Raw genomic sequence first — 14751 nt, forward strand, 5'->3', positions numbered from 1 at the left:
GATAAAAGATACATCACAAGTCCCAGAAAACTTGGTTTTAAAGGCAATAGGACAAGCCTTTCTCTTCAGCACAAATCCCAACTCAGGACAAGGTAGAGGATGGGAAATCATTATCTATTGAGAGACAATGATGTGACCAACATATCCCAAGGCAATGTTCACATATCAAAAGAAGAGAAGTCTTTTATGTGTTCACATATTGACAATTGCAGGAAGGAGAGGCTCAGAGCAGACGGTGTCAGAGAGCAATGCTCCTTGAGTGTGCACCTAGGTAGTTTAGGCTGGAAGAAAAAGAGGATGGCTGTGTGCCTGGGACAACAAAGGGCAGAAAAAAAGCCTCTTCTCTCTTAGCAATTATTCTACAGCTTCATTTATGCCTTATTCCTGCAAAGACTTCTAAAACTATTTTTAAATATATGGTGGAAATTGGCATGAGATGGCAGAAAGAAATGCAACAGAATATTTTTTTAATATTTAACCCCAAATTAGTCCCACAAGAATGACTGTGCTTTCTCAGCTCAACCTAGAAAGATTATTTGTGAACATGAAGATTGAAAATTCAGCAATCAGTGTAGTTGTGTGTACACAAATACATACACATACATAACAGTACGCAAAACACAGCTCCTATTTCACAGCCCAACAGTCTGGGATTGGCAGCAATGATTTTATTTATCATAATTTTGAAATTGGGGGTTGAAGAATGAAATTTACATTTTCTTAATTAGGTCCCATAAGAACAGCAAGTATTCAGACATTCTTTTAAGCATTGGCCTTTTAAGCTCTAGTCAGTAAGTAGGGGTTAATTTTATTGGATTTTAAGGCAACTTCAAAAATCTTTTGGATAAAAAAGGTATATGGAAATCATCAAGACAAATCCTGACAGAAAAGCCAGTCTGTTATATTTCCTTCAGTTGTAGGAGCTATGAGAAAACGGGATGAAAAGACATTTTTGCTGCAATTAAAACCTTTGGGGAAAGAGGCTACTGAAAAAAAAAATATATCTCTTGGAGAAATATATGCACTAAAGTTGTGCCTCAAAGAAATCACGAATCTCAATTCCCTCATCTCCCTGCAACTCAAATCACAGTTCCTGACTGACCAAACTGGATTGTCTATATAGTGTGATAGGACGGGCGTATTCTTCTAGCCCAAGGACAATTTGCAGAACATCCATACAATGTTTTCATGACTGCTGCTGCAATTTCTTTGATTTCATACCCGTGACTTTGACAATATGCAGAATCCCTCTGCATTTACATTGCATGATCTTCACTTTTAGGTGATTATGCCACCATCAGTCTCTCTGGCTTGTTTCAAACTGATGCCAAAATCATAATGAATACATTTAAGAATGAAATTACGCAGAAAAAAAGTATCGTGTTTTTACGAATGTTGATATAATGTTATTTGAATAGTAAATGATTGTGATAAGAACTCACAACTGTTAACTGAAGAGGTTGCCCAGTATTTAACTGAACGTATGTGAGCGAAGCCGTATGGTAAGAAACACATCTTACTTAATATTCTATATTATTGCTGAAAACAAAAGACTGACACATTTCAGTTGTAATATACTTTCTTCTGGGAAAGCATTCCTAGCATTTCTGTACAACATCTAATTTATTTCATTCATGCAAATTCTCAAAGGTGGCATTGTAAACCTCCACGAAACACTGCTTACATCATCATATGTTCAGAACAAGATGTTAATGGCAGATATTTCTGTTTTCATGTACAACGATGCAGTTGTAAGAAAAAAACATTTGTTTTTAAACTTTATCCACTGTCCGGCACTACTTTCTAACCAGACTGTCTCATGTTTTTTTTGCATATTTTTTCTTTGAAACATTGACATACATAACATGTAAAGCAAATGAGAAGAAGCACTACTGCTAACATACCAAGTATTCAAACGTTATATTTACTATTTAAATTTCTAGTCATCTGAATCCCATCTCTCTCTTTACATATAGCAAGCATACATGTGTGCAATGCATATATGCATATACAGAATTGTCTTTGAACCCTAAATGTTCTCTTTCTCTGTCTCTCGATGTATATGTATGTATATAGTCATAATTTCATATATATGCTCAAGGTCATAGCCACACCGTTTTTTTTGCCAATTTCCTTGTGATCTAAGCCTAAAATCATTCATTTCTAAAAAGAGATTCCAGAGCAATAAAAAAACGTAATTGAAAATGCTCTCTGTAGGAAACACAGCCTCAAATATGTAGTTATAATTTAGCTTTCCACCTTAAATGGAAATTTTGAGAGAGAAAATGCCCATTTCAATCAAACTAACAAACAGTGTTATTTCTTATGAAGGAAGATACATTTATTGAGTAGCTAAACTTAACTGATGAGAAGGAACAAGAACTGGCACAATCTGTCAAGAGAGCTTTAAAAATCTGAGTCAATTTAATTAGGATGAGCTATGGTATAGTGCAATAATTTTCTGGTCTTTTAGTGTGTTGGCAGATAAGCTTTGCATTGAAGTTCTCTGGTATTCCCACAGCAAGACAGTCATCCTGGAATACAGAGTTAATGTCTAGAGAAGCTTAAGTAAAGTTCCCAGGAGAACCATTGAACACTTGCAACTGTGCCATCCATAACAGGCCTTTCTTGTTGCCTAGGCTTCCTGTATTGTACAATAAATTAAGAGCCATTGGGGAGCGGATTCCCTGGCTTGGTCAATTTGGAGGTTTTCATGACTCCTTGATTAGATGAGTTCCTTTAGATCCCAAGTCAAAAGAGGACATTTTTACTACACCCTTGACAAGTCAACTACTTTTGAAACGCAATGTATTGCAGGCGGTTCTATAATAATTTTTCCAAGAGTCATATTGGGCCATTTTAAAATGTGGTTGAAGCAAGAACACCGCTTTCTCCAGGGTACTTGTGGACTTATTTGAAATGGGAAGCCAGAATACAGTGGTCCATAGATGATGACTCGCAGAAGATACGTTGCCAGTGAGAAGTCTTGATGCTAGTTAAGTTTTCGGAATTAAAATGAAAAAACAGGGGCTTATAGAGAAGACAGAGACTACTTGCAGTGAATAACTTGAACAGTATGACTGCTTCTGCTGCTGTAAAGGTTGAGGTCTGCTGCAACAATGGTTGACTATAAGGGAAAGGTTTGACCTACAAAAATTTGCTCTGTGAAAGCTGAGCTGATCTTTCCATATTTTCGCTTGATCAATTCATTTACAGCTTCAGCTGAGACTTGACACTACAGAATTTTGTGGGAGCTTTAATCTTGACTTCATTGGACTCGTCACTGGGCAAGAACTGTTAAAGTTCATTGCTCTGAAGGACAAGAGGAAATGGAAATGTAGGTGCTGCGCAGTCAAGTTTGAGACTCTCAAAATTTGCATTTAAGGAGTAGTTCATATACTCCTATGACTTTGTAACAAAAAATGCCTGAATTGAGGACCTCAGAAAACACCTTTATGACACCCTTTGTACAACTGATGGAAAGTGGTTGTTCCTTCAGCAAAACTTCATTCTTCCTCTGTGTTAGGTCTGCAAAGCTGGTGAGCTATTTACCATTTAGCATTAAGAAATATATTCAGAAGGTGCAACTTATTTGTCATTCAAAACAAAGGAAGTGGGAGAAAGTCTAGACATCAGATTTCCTGACAGTTGAAATATTGTACTATTAACGACATCTAAATAAATAATGGATATTGTGTAAATGATACTGCAAGTGACTATTGAAAACATTTCAAACTGAGATAGCTGTGGAAGAAATGAAGACATTACAGAAATAATAAAAGAGGAAAAGCAGTAACTCAAGGCAGATTACTAAAAATAAAGACTGTCTCTACACAGCCAATGGCAAACCTTTATGCGCTCACAGCATCCTCATTTTTGGAAGGGCCATGCACTTAAATATTCTTTTTGTGAGATGGGTGCTTTCTAGGGAAAGGAAAAGTTTTTTCTGAGCTCTCACTTCAGATGTATGTGTACATATAAACTCCGTGTCAATGTCAAACTTTTAACAAATTGAAATCCATTTTCCAGCAAGTCTATTATCCACAATTAATTGCACTGGTTAATGTTTTATTCCACATCCTCCTGATAAATTTAACTGCCGTTCCAAAACCACTCCCCTCATTGTAAATGACACAGTATTTTGCTGTGAAGAGTGGGAATTTTAGGGAGCCTTGTCTTCCCATTTAGTTGAACTCTGATTTTCATCCTTTATAATGCCAAAGACAATTTCTGCTTCAGTCCAGCCTGCGGTTAAGAGCAATACAACAATCCCCCTGCAGACAGTGCTTAAGAGTGACCTGATGAGATGAATGAGGATCTCGGTTGGCAAAGAAACCATATTACAACTGCAGCCTGGGAACCAAGGTGGAGGTCGTCTGTGGGGCAAAGTGAGTACTGTGGCATAATTACAATAGTCAGGGATAAATCAATCTATTTTATTTCAAGTGATGGCAAGACCTCAATCTTTGTATCTACAAGCAAACTGATACACAAAATTAAGTCAGGGGTAGAGGTGGAAAAAGAGAATATATTGTTAGAAGGCAATTGCACTTATAAATGTCTCACAGATAGCATCTAATTAAGTGTTTCAGGGAAATTGTTGTCACAGCTTTGCAAATGCTACCAGGAAATGTCCTACTTTGGATATAACTCTGTATTCAGCAACAACCGTGTGTCTGCTATGAAATGAATTGCATTAAAAACATCCATCTCTGTCCAAGTAGGATGGGATAAATGTCATAAGACGTCATCCTCCTTAAGACAACGTTTTGTTATCAACTAAAAAACCTACTGTCACTGCGGTATCTTAAGTCAATCTTGAAAAAGGGGGAAAAACATGCTAATTACGGCTTCACTAATATTTTGGCATCTGTTTGCTTGCTCAAATCAATGCTGTCTTAAAACCTAGTGATGTAAATTGACATGTTTAGAAAAAAATCAATCAGAAAAGAACTTAACATGGTATTTTTTTCTTTAACGATGATGGCTAAAGATCGATCTTCAAGTTTAAATAGCCCAATTACTGATTTATTGCACCAGTCATCACCATGACTCTGTGAAGTCAACACTACGAGAATCAGGGTGGCAAATGAAGATGTATCCATCAAAACATCGTTCACTCTAGAACTAAAAGTGATCATCATTCATTATTAGTAGTCAACCACTGGAAGAACGGCTCCCAGGCTGCCGTTTTCCCACAGAGTACTTTTCTGTATCAGTAAATATTGATGTACTGTGCTAGTGGGATGTGTCTCTCTGTTCCCAGCAGAGAAAAGCGTGGTCACCCTGGAGGTTCCATGTTTGAGTGTGTGAGGGCCTGAAGTGCAATAGGTGGAGCATAGGTTCCCCCTGATACCATGGCAGTCGCAGCCAGACAAAGGCTGCAAAAAGAGAATTTAAGGGGGGGGGAGAGAAAAAGGAAATTGGAAAAAGTCGGAGAGGGAGGGAGACATCTGGGAATGAAGACAGAAGAGGGTTTAGGGTATGGGTACTTAGGCAAGGGCTGTGCAACAAAGAAGGGAACAGCAAAACATGAGAAAGGAGGGAGAAAAAAACTGAACTTACAGATGGGAAAGAAATCCTAGAAAAAGAGAGCGAGAGGTACGATTGGGAGCAATAATAAATGAAACAAATAAAAAATGGACCTTTTTGGGTTTAAACTCCTGTGATACTGTGTTAATTACATAGCTAATCTTAATTTTACTGAATCTGTCTTGCAAAAATTATTAGGTATTATTTTACTTCTGCTGCCAACTACAGAATCTAGACAAAGGAGTAAAAAGCAGATGGCCCACAAGGAAGTGAAGGAATAATTATTTACAACCATCAACTCACATTACAGTTACTGATGGGAGGAAGAAAGAGGAGGAAACAAGAAAATCTCCAGGTTTGGAAATAGGCAAGAAAGATTCCTATCAGGAGGAAAGTCCCCCTTCAGCTTCAGATGAGGTCCACATCGACCACATACCGTAATTCACTACTCCTCATAATTCAGGCTAAGACAAATTCCTCATTTGTACTTGAAGACAACATTGCCCTCAAGACTCAATACTGTTTAGTTGCCATCTGCTTGATAATGTGTGCCCTGACAATTTATATATACAGACTCTTTAATGTCAGTCACATATCTCACCACTGTCAGTATTTTTACAGGGCCGACTGAAACATAAATCCTCCTACATGCTGTTGTACCTCATGTTTAGGGTGTTTTGTGTGTCGGTAACTCTGAAAATGAAATGTAGGGCCTGTCATACGTGTACGTACAACCATGACTAGAGCTTTTACCCTCATGGTGTTTGTTTGGTTTCCTTATTGTCCCAGGAAACCTCTTTTTGCTATTACTGGTATCCATCTTTGTTTCCCTCACACTGTGCAATCAGGTTGCCCAGAGAAGCTGTGGATGCCCCATCCCTGGAAGTGTTCAAGGCCAGGCTGGATGGGGCTCTGAGCAACCTGATCTAAGGGGAGGTGTCCCTGCCCATGGCAGGGGGTTGGAACTAGGTGATCTTTAAGGTTCCTTTCAACCCTAACAATTCATTCTATGATTCTATGATTCTATGATTCACTTACCATGCTGAGTATTTGATATCTCCTGGTGAATTTGGCAGCATAATACACTGGTCCATAGACTTTAAATTGAGGTTCAGAAATATGTAGAAGAAAAAAAATTACCTATATCTGGAATAACAAATTATGTTAATATCACATTCATTTTATCATTGCATTAGTATTACTCTTGCCCTCCCCAACTTTCCAACAGTGTAACGAAACACAGGTAATCCTCAATTCTCAGACAGTTTTTGTGTTGTAATTGGTATTGCAGTTCCAATGAGGGCATCATGAACTTTAAAAAGGTGAGCAGACCCTCCAACAAACATCTGCAGAAGTGTACCTGAACCAGATCTAAATGCTGCTCAAATTCAGGCTAGTTAACAATTTAATTACAAGTTTTTTGGCTTCTTCAGTAGCAACTGCATTCCAGCGTACTTGTACAAAATCTCACCCCTGTTGTGTGCAGCCCACATTTGTGAAAACATCTATTTGCCTGATGAGGTTGTATGGAGGAAAAGCCTTGCTCCAAAGTCAAGATATTGAAGAAAGGGCCAAAGAGTTCATCAACAGTTGTGTGTGCACTGGTAGATGTGTAGGCATACAAATTAATACAGATATCTGTTGGGATATGCAACTGGCAAAGTACTTTGGGAATTTTGGGTTTAGGAGCTTAAATCTCTTTTGGATTTAGGTCTAAAAATTCTGATGATATTAGCAATAGCCTGGGTGAGTCCTTGTTTTGCCTTAGTCTGTATCTGTGAGATGCAGAGGGCTCCTGATCCTGACTTTACTAAGGGTTGCGGATTCCGGGCATGCCCCAGGATCCGACCCATAATAATTTGATTCTAACTGCACAATGGATTCTGTACGCACAGCTGTCTGATTCCTTTAATATGTCCATTCCTTTCTCTGTTCCCAGGGGAAGCCTGCAAGAAAATTAGAGATACAGATAATGGCAAAGCAATTTAACTGAAAAGAGCAAAAGTGTAAGGACCTTTTCCCCAAAAGAGCAGGGCTCAAGTTAGACAGCTACTGACTTTCATTGGCTTATGTATACACTCAGCCTTCCCATTCTTTTCCTCATTCACATGAACATACCCCAAAGCAAAGCCAGTATGCTATGGCATTTAAAAAATTACCTATTTATCCAAAATGTCAGTACCTGAATGGAATCCTGTGCCCATTCTGAAAGACACTCCAGACACGAGGGCACCTGACAGCGTGAGGCAACTTACAGAACTGGCGTTTTAATTTTTCATCCTGCAAGAGTTTGCTAAATGCCATCACTCATTGGAACGGGCCTGCTGACCTCTCTGGACCACTCACCTGAATAATGAGTTAAGTCTGCAGGTCTTTTAGAAAACCCAACAGCACTGAACTTTGAATACTTTTTTAATAGCATTTTACTTGGGAAGAATAAAAACTTTCAGAATAACCAGAAATATCTCTACTCTCTCCCCACCCCCATATTATCTCATTTTTCTTTATAAGGGCAGAGTGTCCAGTTTCCTTGAAATTGGTCTCTTTAGAAACGTAGCACATTTCTTGGAAAATAAAAAAAAAAAATAAGGTTAGCTAAAGGAATAGCAATTTGTCTGTGACGTTTCAGCAAATGTGGCAGTTTTCTCCTGTGACACCAGTTTATTTCAGCTATGGGAATACAACCAACCAATTGGTTTCTGAAGCATCAGTGAATAAGAGCCCATAAAAAAAATCCATCCGTAAGCACGGAATCAATCAGTGCTGCTGTAGTCAAAAAAGACAGATTTTTCTCATAGTTAAAGAAAGACCCAGAAGTTAAGTGTGCTAAAGACAAAATCCAAGACCAATGTAAATGTTTCTATGGGAATGTAACACGTACTATGAGGAAAGGTTTTCATAGCACAGTGTAGTTAAAGGGATTCACTCTAGGATAAAACACAGGTACATACATGACACCATCATGTTAATGAAAGAGACAGATCCTTTTCTTGCACCTGGTGTTTTATTGAAGGATGGTGTTTGCTGAGTGAGCTAGCACCGCTTGTGAACAACTGCGTATCATGCAGTGGTTTATAGATCAACTGGACTCATCCTGTCTCTGAACAGAGACATACCACCTTGTGTGCTTAGATGAACACGGGAAGTTGTTACAGTGGTTTGTTCCTCACTTTAATTGGCATGGTCATTAGTCTTTGAATTTATTTCTTCAGAACAAGGTATTGGCCTTACCAGAGGTGCTTCTCTTGAGTCTAAAACACTGAAGGTGAGATTCAGGTGCCTAAACACAGGCTTCTTCTACCATGTGAGATGCTTAGCAGTGTGACCTGGGATCTCCCCTATATGTGGTTGACCTATCTTCCTCCTCCTGCTCCACTCTTCTGAGACGCAGTGTCCTCCACAGGAGTGGCCCAAACCCCCTTTCAGAAAACATTGTATAGGTGACCACTAAGTGCAGCTAATAAATACCCAATAAAAATTCACATGAGCCATGCTAAACATCATCCTTTAGCCACCGGCTTTTTGTTCTCCCTTCCAGCTATACATTGTCTAATTAATCTTCAATCTGTCAGTACTGTAAACGTGACGATATTTATTAACAATCATGTGCTGGTTCTCTTTGTGGAGCAATAGCCAGACGTGCAGTCTCAGTGACTTGAATTAGTAACAATTTCTCAAAAATAAAGGTATTTTCATTGTGTGACTTCAGTAGAGCTGTTGAAGGTGGAAATGACTTCCCTTGTTTTTTCTAATCTTGCTTTAACCTTCTCTTGAGGCCCTTAGGAAAAAACAGAATGGACAAACTATTGACTTCATTGGGAAACGTCACCATTACTTTCAATTAGAACATTTAAAAGTGAGGAGTAGGTTTTTCTCATGTCCTATACTGCAAGGCTGTTTTCCAAGACTGTGTGTGAAGGACTAAACACTTGCAGTGTAGTGTTGGTGGGCCAGCTTTGTACCTGGACAGTAAAGTACAGAAAGCCATGAGCTCTGCCTCTATTTCACCACAGGATCTGAACAGACCTGGACACCACTTGTAGTAAGCTAATTATCCTGCTGTTCAGGAAACCCGATTTTTCCTCTGTGAAAGAGTTCGTCTCACACTGGTTTAGTCCAGTGTTTCTAAATACTACCTCAATCTCCTACAAAAAGGTAAAAAAGAATGACGATCCCTAAAAATGAAGCTACCCATTATTTTTTATCATCATGAGGTAATACCCAGAGCCATATTCTTGGTCGTCTTTCTCATTTGGCCATTGACATCACGTTCAAGCTGAGTGCAAATTGCTGCACGGAGAGCTAATGCTTACATAGCATGCAAGGTAACAGGGAATATGTCCCAGTTTGCTTTAGGTACAAGACACATAGTAATAAAAGTGAAATTGATTTTTTATATCTTGAAATCAAAGCATTTTCTTTATACAATCTACACCACACTGAAGATAGCATTGCAATCAATGACGGTATCTGGCATTCCTAAGCTTTGCTCACGCGGATAATTCTTAGACATTTCCACCATTCTGTTGAAATCGATGGGATGGTTTAGCTGAGCAAAAGTTGGTAGGAGCAGCCTCTGGTTTTCATTTTTATTTTCTCCTGAGAGTAAAATGCAAGCAAACAAACAAAGAAACCCCATGAAAAGCACATTAATTCATTTGGTTTTACACTTAGTACTGCTTAAAATGCTTTGCATTGGCTTGGGGAACAGCTTGATGCTTCCGTAACAACTGTATAATAACTTTACAAGTAAGTGCATCTAAAACTGGTGTGTTACATACATAAAGAGGAAATAATTAATAGCTGTTAGCTCTTACTTTTTGTAACTTCCTTTCTTCAAAATCTCTTTATCTACTTTCTTTTGAAGCACCTTCAATTACTCCATTGGGCAAAAAATACTGGGAGAAATACAGCCAAGAAGCATTCTGTGTAGGGAAAATTGCTTCTGTAAATACAGTAAGACTTACTAGATGCAAGATAAAGTAATTTTATAGCACTGGATTTTGATGTCTTTAACAGCGGTGATTAGAAAGTAACACCTGGTCTCATGGATTTAGTGTTTTGACCCACTGAGATCTGTGTGGTCCCAATGACATCTCGCCATCTCCAAGGTATAAAGATGAATCGTAGGAAAACCTCATAGTGTTAATAGCAGACTACTCTTTTACTAATAGTGTGCACATGAAAAGTTAGATCAGTGATGGCAGAACCATGCATGCCGTTTGGAGATGTATTGCCATGGTTGTCCTTCTAAACCTTGCCTCCCCTTGGGCCAGGTCAGCTACTTCTCCACCCTTTTTTTAAGCAGGACCTCCACACGTTAGCCACTGCTGACAGAGCAACAAGCATGTTGCTTGGTCTGGATGCCTTACAAAATTTTTCATCAGCATCCAGGGCCACTTTGGATGATGCCTTTAAAGCAAATGACACAGGCTTAAGAGGCCAACTCCCCAGCTCCTACATGGCCACTCTTCATGCTACTGCATTGGACTCCAACCTACTCAGCTTGTAGTTTCTCAGGTTTCCAATTACTTGTGCACTGCTTTTCATTTTCTATGTTTTTTTAGCACATTTCCTGGGCAAAGGCTGGTTTTTGGTTACCTCTTCCAGGAAATGAAATTCTGGAGCATGCAAGTTCCCTGCCCTAGGCCAGCACAGGCCTTTCCCATTGCTGTCTGCAAGTTCAATGTTATCTTCAACTCATGGGCACTCTCAGTCCATTGGGTATATCTTCAGGGGCGTTTAAAATCTGGAGTCAATAGCATACACACACACACACAGCCTGTAGGGTGGAAAAATGAATTTGCTGGTAATGATGTTTAACGCCAGCGAGTCTTCGAAGGCTTCAGTCAGCCCGCTGGCTTGTCTGGCCCGAATTATGAAGGTTAGCTCTCTATTCCCCCCAGTTGCTCAGCAAGCAAAGGAGTCCAATGCCCTGCAGCAGCCTTTTCAAGGCAACAACTTCCGCATGTCAGCCAGAATTCATAAATTTCATGTACTTGGATTACCTTGTTCATCCCGTTTCATGCCCCTTTAGGCTGATCTCCTCGAGGGAGGTCCCTATGGATACCAACCTTCCCTGTCATGCCTGCTGCAGCAGAATGTGCACTCCACCACAGGAGATGGTTGTCTTTGCCAGAGCGCTCTTGTGCGGCACAAAAGACAGAGTAGACATATCCAGACTGCATCTACTGCTGCTGGCAGGCTTTTTCTCCTTCCCTGTGTCTCTGCTTATCCTGAAGCAAAATCCTGCCCTGTCTTTCCTCAGTGGGCTCTCTGTTTGTGAAAAATGTTAAGTGGAAGGTTTGCATTCAGGAATTTAAATTTGGCTTTCTGGCATGCCTCACATCAAGCCTTTCTGCACCTCTGGATGTGCTGAGCACCCAGGAGATTTAAACATATTCTTCTTATGCCCGGCTAGTAGCAGAAGGAATTGCTACTTCTTCAGTAACATGGGCTTATATACAGAAGAAGGAGGAAAGGATCAACCATAAATTATATTTAAAATTTACTACATATACAATTATGTTGCTTGGGATTTATCATTGTTTTCTAAATGCTCTTATTATCTGATCTTTCTATGCCTTTTATTCCTCTGTGGACTCATGTCTGACAAAAACAACAACCCTACACATGAATTCTTTGAGCAGAAATATAAACTCATAGTTAAGTGCATAGCAACATGGTGAATTTAAGCTCAATCTTTACAAAAATGCCTAGAGCATGCACAGGCAGTGTTGGGGAATTAACTGAAAACAAAAGGAACAAACTGAGGTAGCAGTATTTTGTTCCTCTGTTACACTTTTCTCAGATACATAGATGCCCTACTGTTGTAAACTGGACTAATTCCATTTTTATCAATTTTAGCTAAAGATCTACTCCAAATACCGCTGCATATATTCTCTTCATGCAAGGAGTAACTTTGCACCTTTTTACCTAGGACTGAGGAAGCGACAAAGGAAGACATTTCCTACAATGCCCTATTTGTGTAATTAGGATAATCTCAAGTCTTCTCAGGCTTTCAAGCTTTTCAGACACCAAGTAGAACGTATTTAGATTTGTACTTATTCAGAAACCAAAACCCCCTCAAGTACTGATGGTTTAATTTGTATTTCATCGAATAAAAAATGTTAAAGAGTAGGATTTTCTAAGCTGAGTAAACCTTTATCAGCTGTTCTTGTGCTTTTGGCATTATTTCTTCTCATCCTTTTCCCTCAGGGAGACAATAAAAATAGCTAATGTTCATTTTCTTCCCCAGTTCTTGCTTCCACTGCTGCTGTTCAACTTTTATCTGGCAATCCAGCTTCTGTGGTAGTCAGAGTGATTTTGATGCCTATTAGCCCTCTTTATGGAGGCTGCTAATCATACTCTCTCCCTTGCTGTAGGTCTCATCCCATGGAACTAGAGGATCTTTAAGGTCCCTTCCACGCTAACCATTCTATGATTCTATGATTTACCAAGGCATGGCAAGATGCAACTAATGCTCCAGTGGCACTGAGAGGGACTGACTCCCTCAACTACTCCTCATCTCCTCCTGATATTCCTTCCCATAAGCTCCTTGCAGTGTGCTGTGGTGTTATGGGGCAGAGGCAACACATGGCCCAGCTAAGTTTGGTTTGTCTGGGAAGGAAGGAGATAGTCATAGGACATTGACAGACACCAGCCTGGATTTGCATCCTGCAAGAAAGTCAGCCTGCGATGTTGGTTTAATTGTAGGAAGTTTATTTGTACATTCCCTAAAAAGAATAGATTTTGTTTGGTATGACTGTGATCTAGTCTATGTTGTCTCCTTTTTTCAAGCACCATTTTCCCAGCCAGATCACGTTCATGTTGGCTGGGCGCATATATATGTCTCTGGGAGCACAACTGAGTTCCTGTGCACTGCTGCAAATTCAGGCTACATCCCAACACCCCATCAGGGTGTGACTCTTCTTCCTCCATGCCTGACTTTCTGTACAAAAGGGTGCCAAGCACATGGACAGAAGCTCCAACACTGCCCAAGTAGTAGATAACCTCTGCCTCCAAGCGCAACCACTGCATGAACGTGCCAATACCCTTCTGCCCCCTGCATTACATGTACTCTGTTCTCCTTGGTTTATTCACCTTCGCCTGGGTGATGTGGTGGGCATTGCTGTGTGCTTAATCCATGTTTTCGTGTTGTTTTTGTGTGAGTTTAGGTTTAGACTCAGACTGAAGTGAGGACTGCTGTCCCTTTGCCCCACCTTCATGTTGTCAGCTCCATCATCTTTGACAAGAACTGGGATCACCAATGGCCCCGTGGAATCCTGTTTTTATCTTTTTCTAGGAAACAGAAAAATTAACCCTTAGAAGGTTTTTGATTTTTTTTCTCCAGCACTTTCCTCTCTGATAATCTAAGCACGTTCGCTTAATCTAAGCGCTGGGATGTTTCAAATCTGATTTGTTGTGGAAGTACTCCAGTTCCTGATGGTGAAGTACATTGTTCCTTGCTCCTTAAACTTTATACAGGACAATGTTTAATGTAAAGACTTAAAGGTATTTGTGACTGCAGAGAGTTGCAATGCAGTAGACTAACTGAGAGGTATGCTCATACGTGATTTTATAATAGGTTGCACTGGGCTAATGTTTCCCTGATGCTGAAAAGGAGAATTCTCACACCGATTCTCATCCTCCACTGCTCCCTTACCCAGTCCAGTGCTGGCTTTGACACTCTGCCGTACTCAGAGTCAACCCGTTCTGATCACTAACTCAGACACATATTGTCTGCTCTATACGCTGGGTGAATTTTCTGCCATTTAATGTGTTGAACCTCTTATTGTGCAATCAGATGAGACCCAGCTCAAGATATGCCACAGAAGTTTTAGGAGGAGGTGGAAGGGGGTGACCAGACTGTCCGTTTGGCAGACGCAAGCTGATAATTCATCTCATGTTGTACCATGAAGCCATGCACTATTAGGCACATCCCCGATATTTTAGCAATTGCCCCACAGTTATGGCGCTCCGGTCTGGAAGGCATCATCACAACCATGCATTTCGGCACTTCCAAAGCAAACAGTACAGCCCATGTTTGCAGCTTTCTTTTACTGTCACGCTTACATGACTCTTCCCCATCAAGCACAGCAGCAACAGCCACACGTGCTTGTTAGCCATCACCACAGCCATCCAGAGTCAGGAGAGGGGAATAATCTCCTTTAGAATGCTTAGGACTTACTGCCACAGCAGCTTGATGGGGACAGAGAG

General features: G+C 40.0%; 1 long non-coding RNA gene across 1 annotated transcript in view; it reads right to left on the reverse strand.

Annotated features, from left to right (window-relative positions):
- LOC134517361 (uncharacterized) overlaps nucleotides 1-14751 on the reverse strand; it is a 58274-nt gene that overhangs the window by 13531 nt on the left and 29992 nt on the right. Inside the window, exons 2-3 of the long non-coding RNA XR_010071608.1 lie at nucleotides 7426-7478; nucleotides 6571-6678 (exon numbers count right to left, since the gene is read on the reverse strand). This is a non-coding gene — a long non-coding RNA (uncharacterized LOC134517361). The remainder of the gene's footprint in view (nucleotides 1-6570; nucleotides 6679-7425; nucleotides 7479-14751) is intronic.

The sequence above is a fragment of the Chroicocephalus ridibundus genome, chromosome 1, assembly GCF_963924245.1.
Source record: "Chroicocephalus ridibundus chromosome 1, bChrRid1.1, whole genome shotgun sequence".
NCBI lineage: Eukaryota > Metazoa > Chordata > Aves > Charadriiformes > Laridae > Chroicocephalus > Chroicocephalus ridibundus.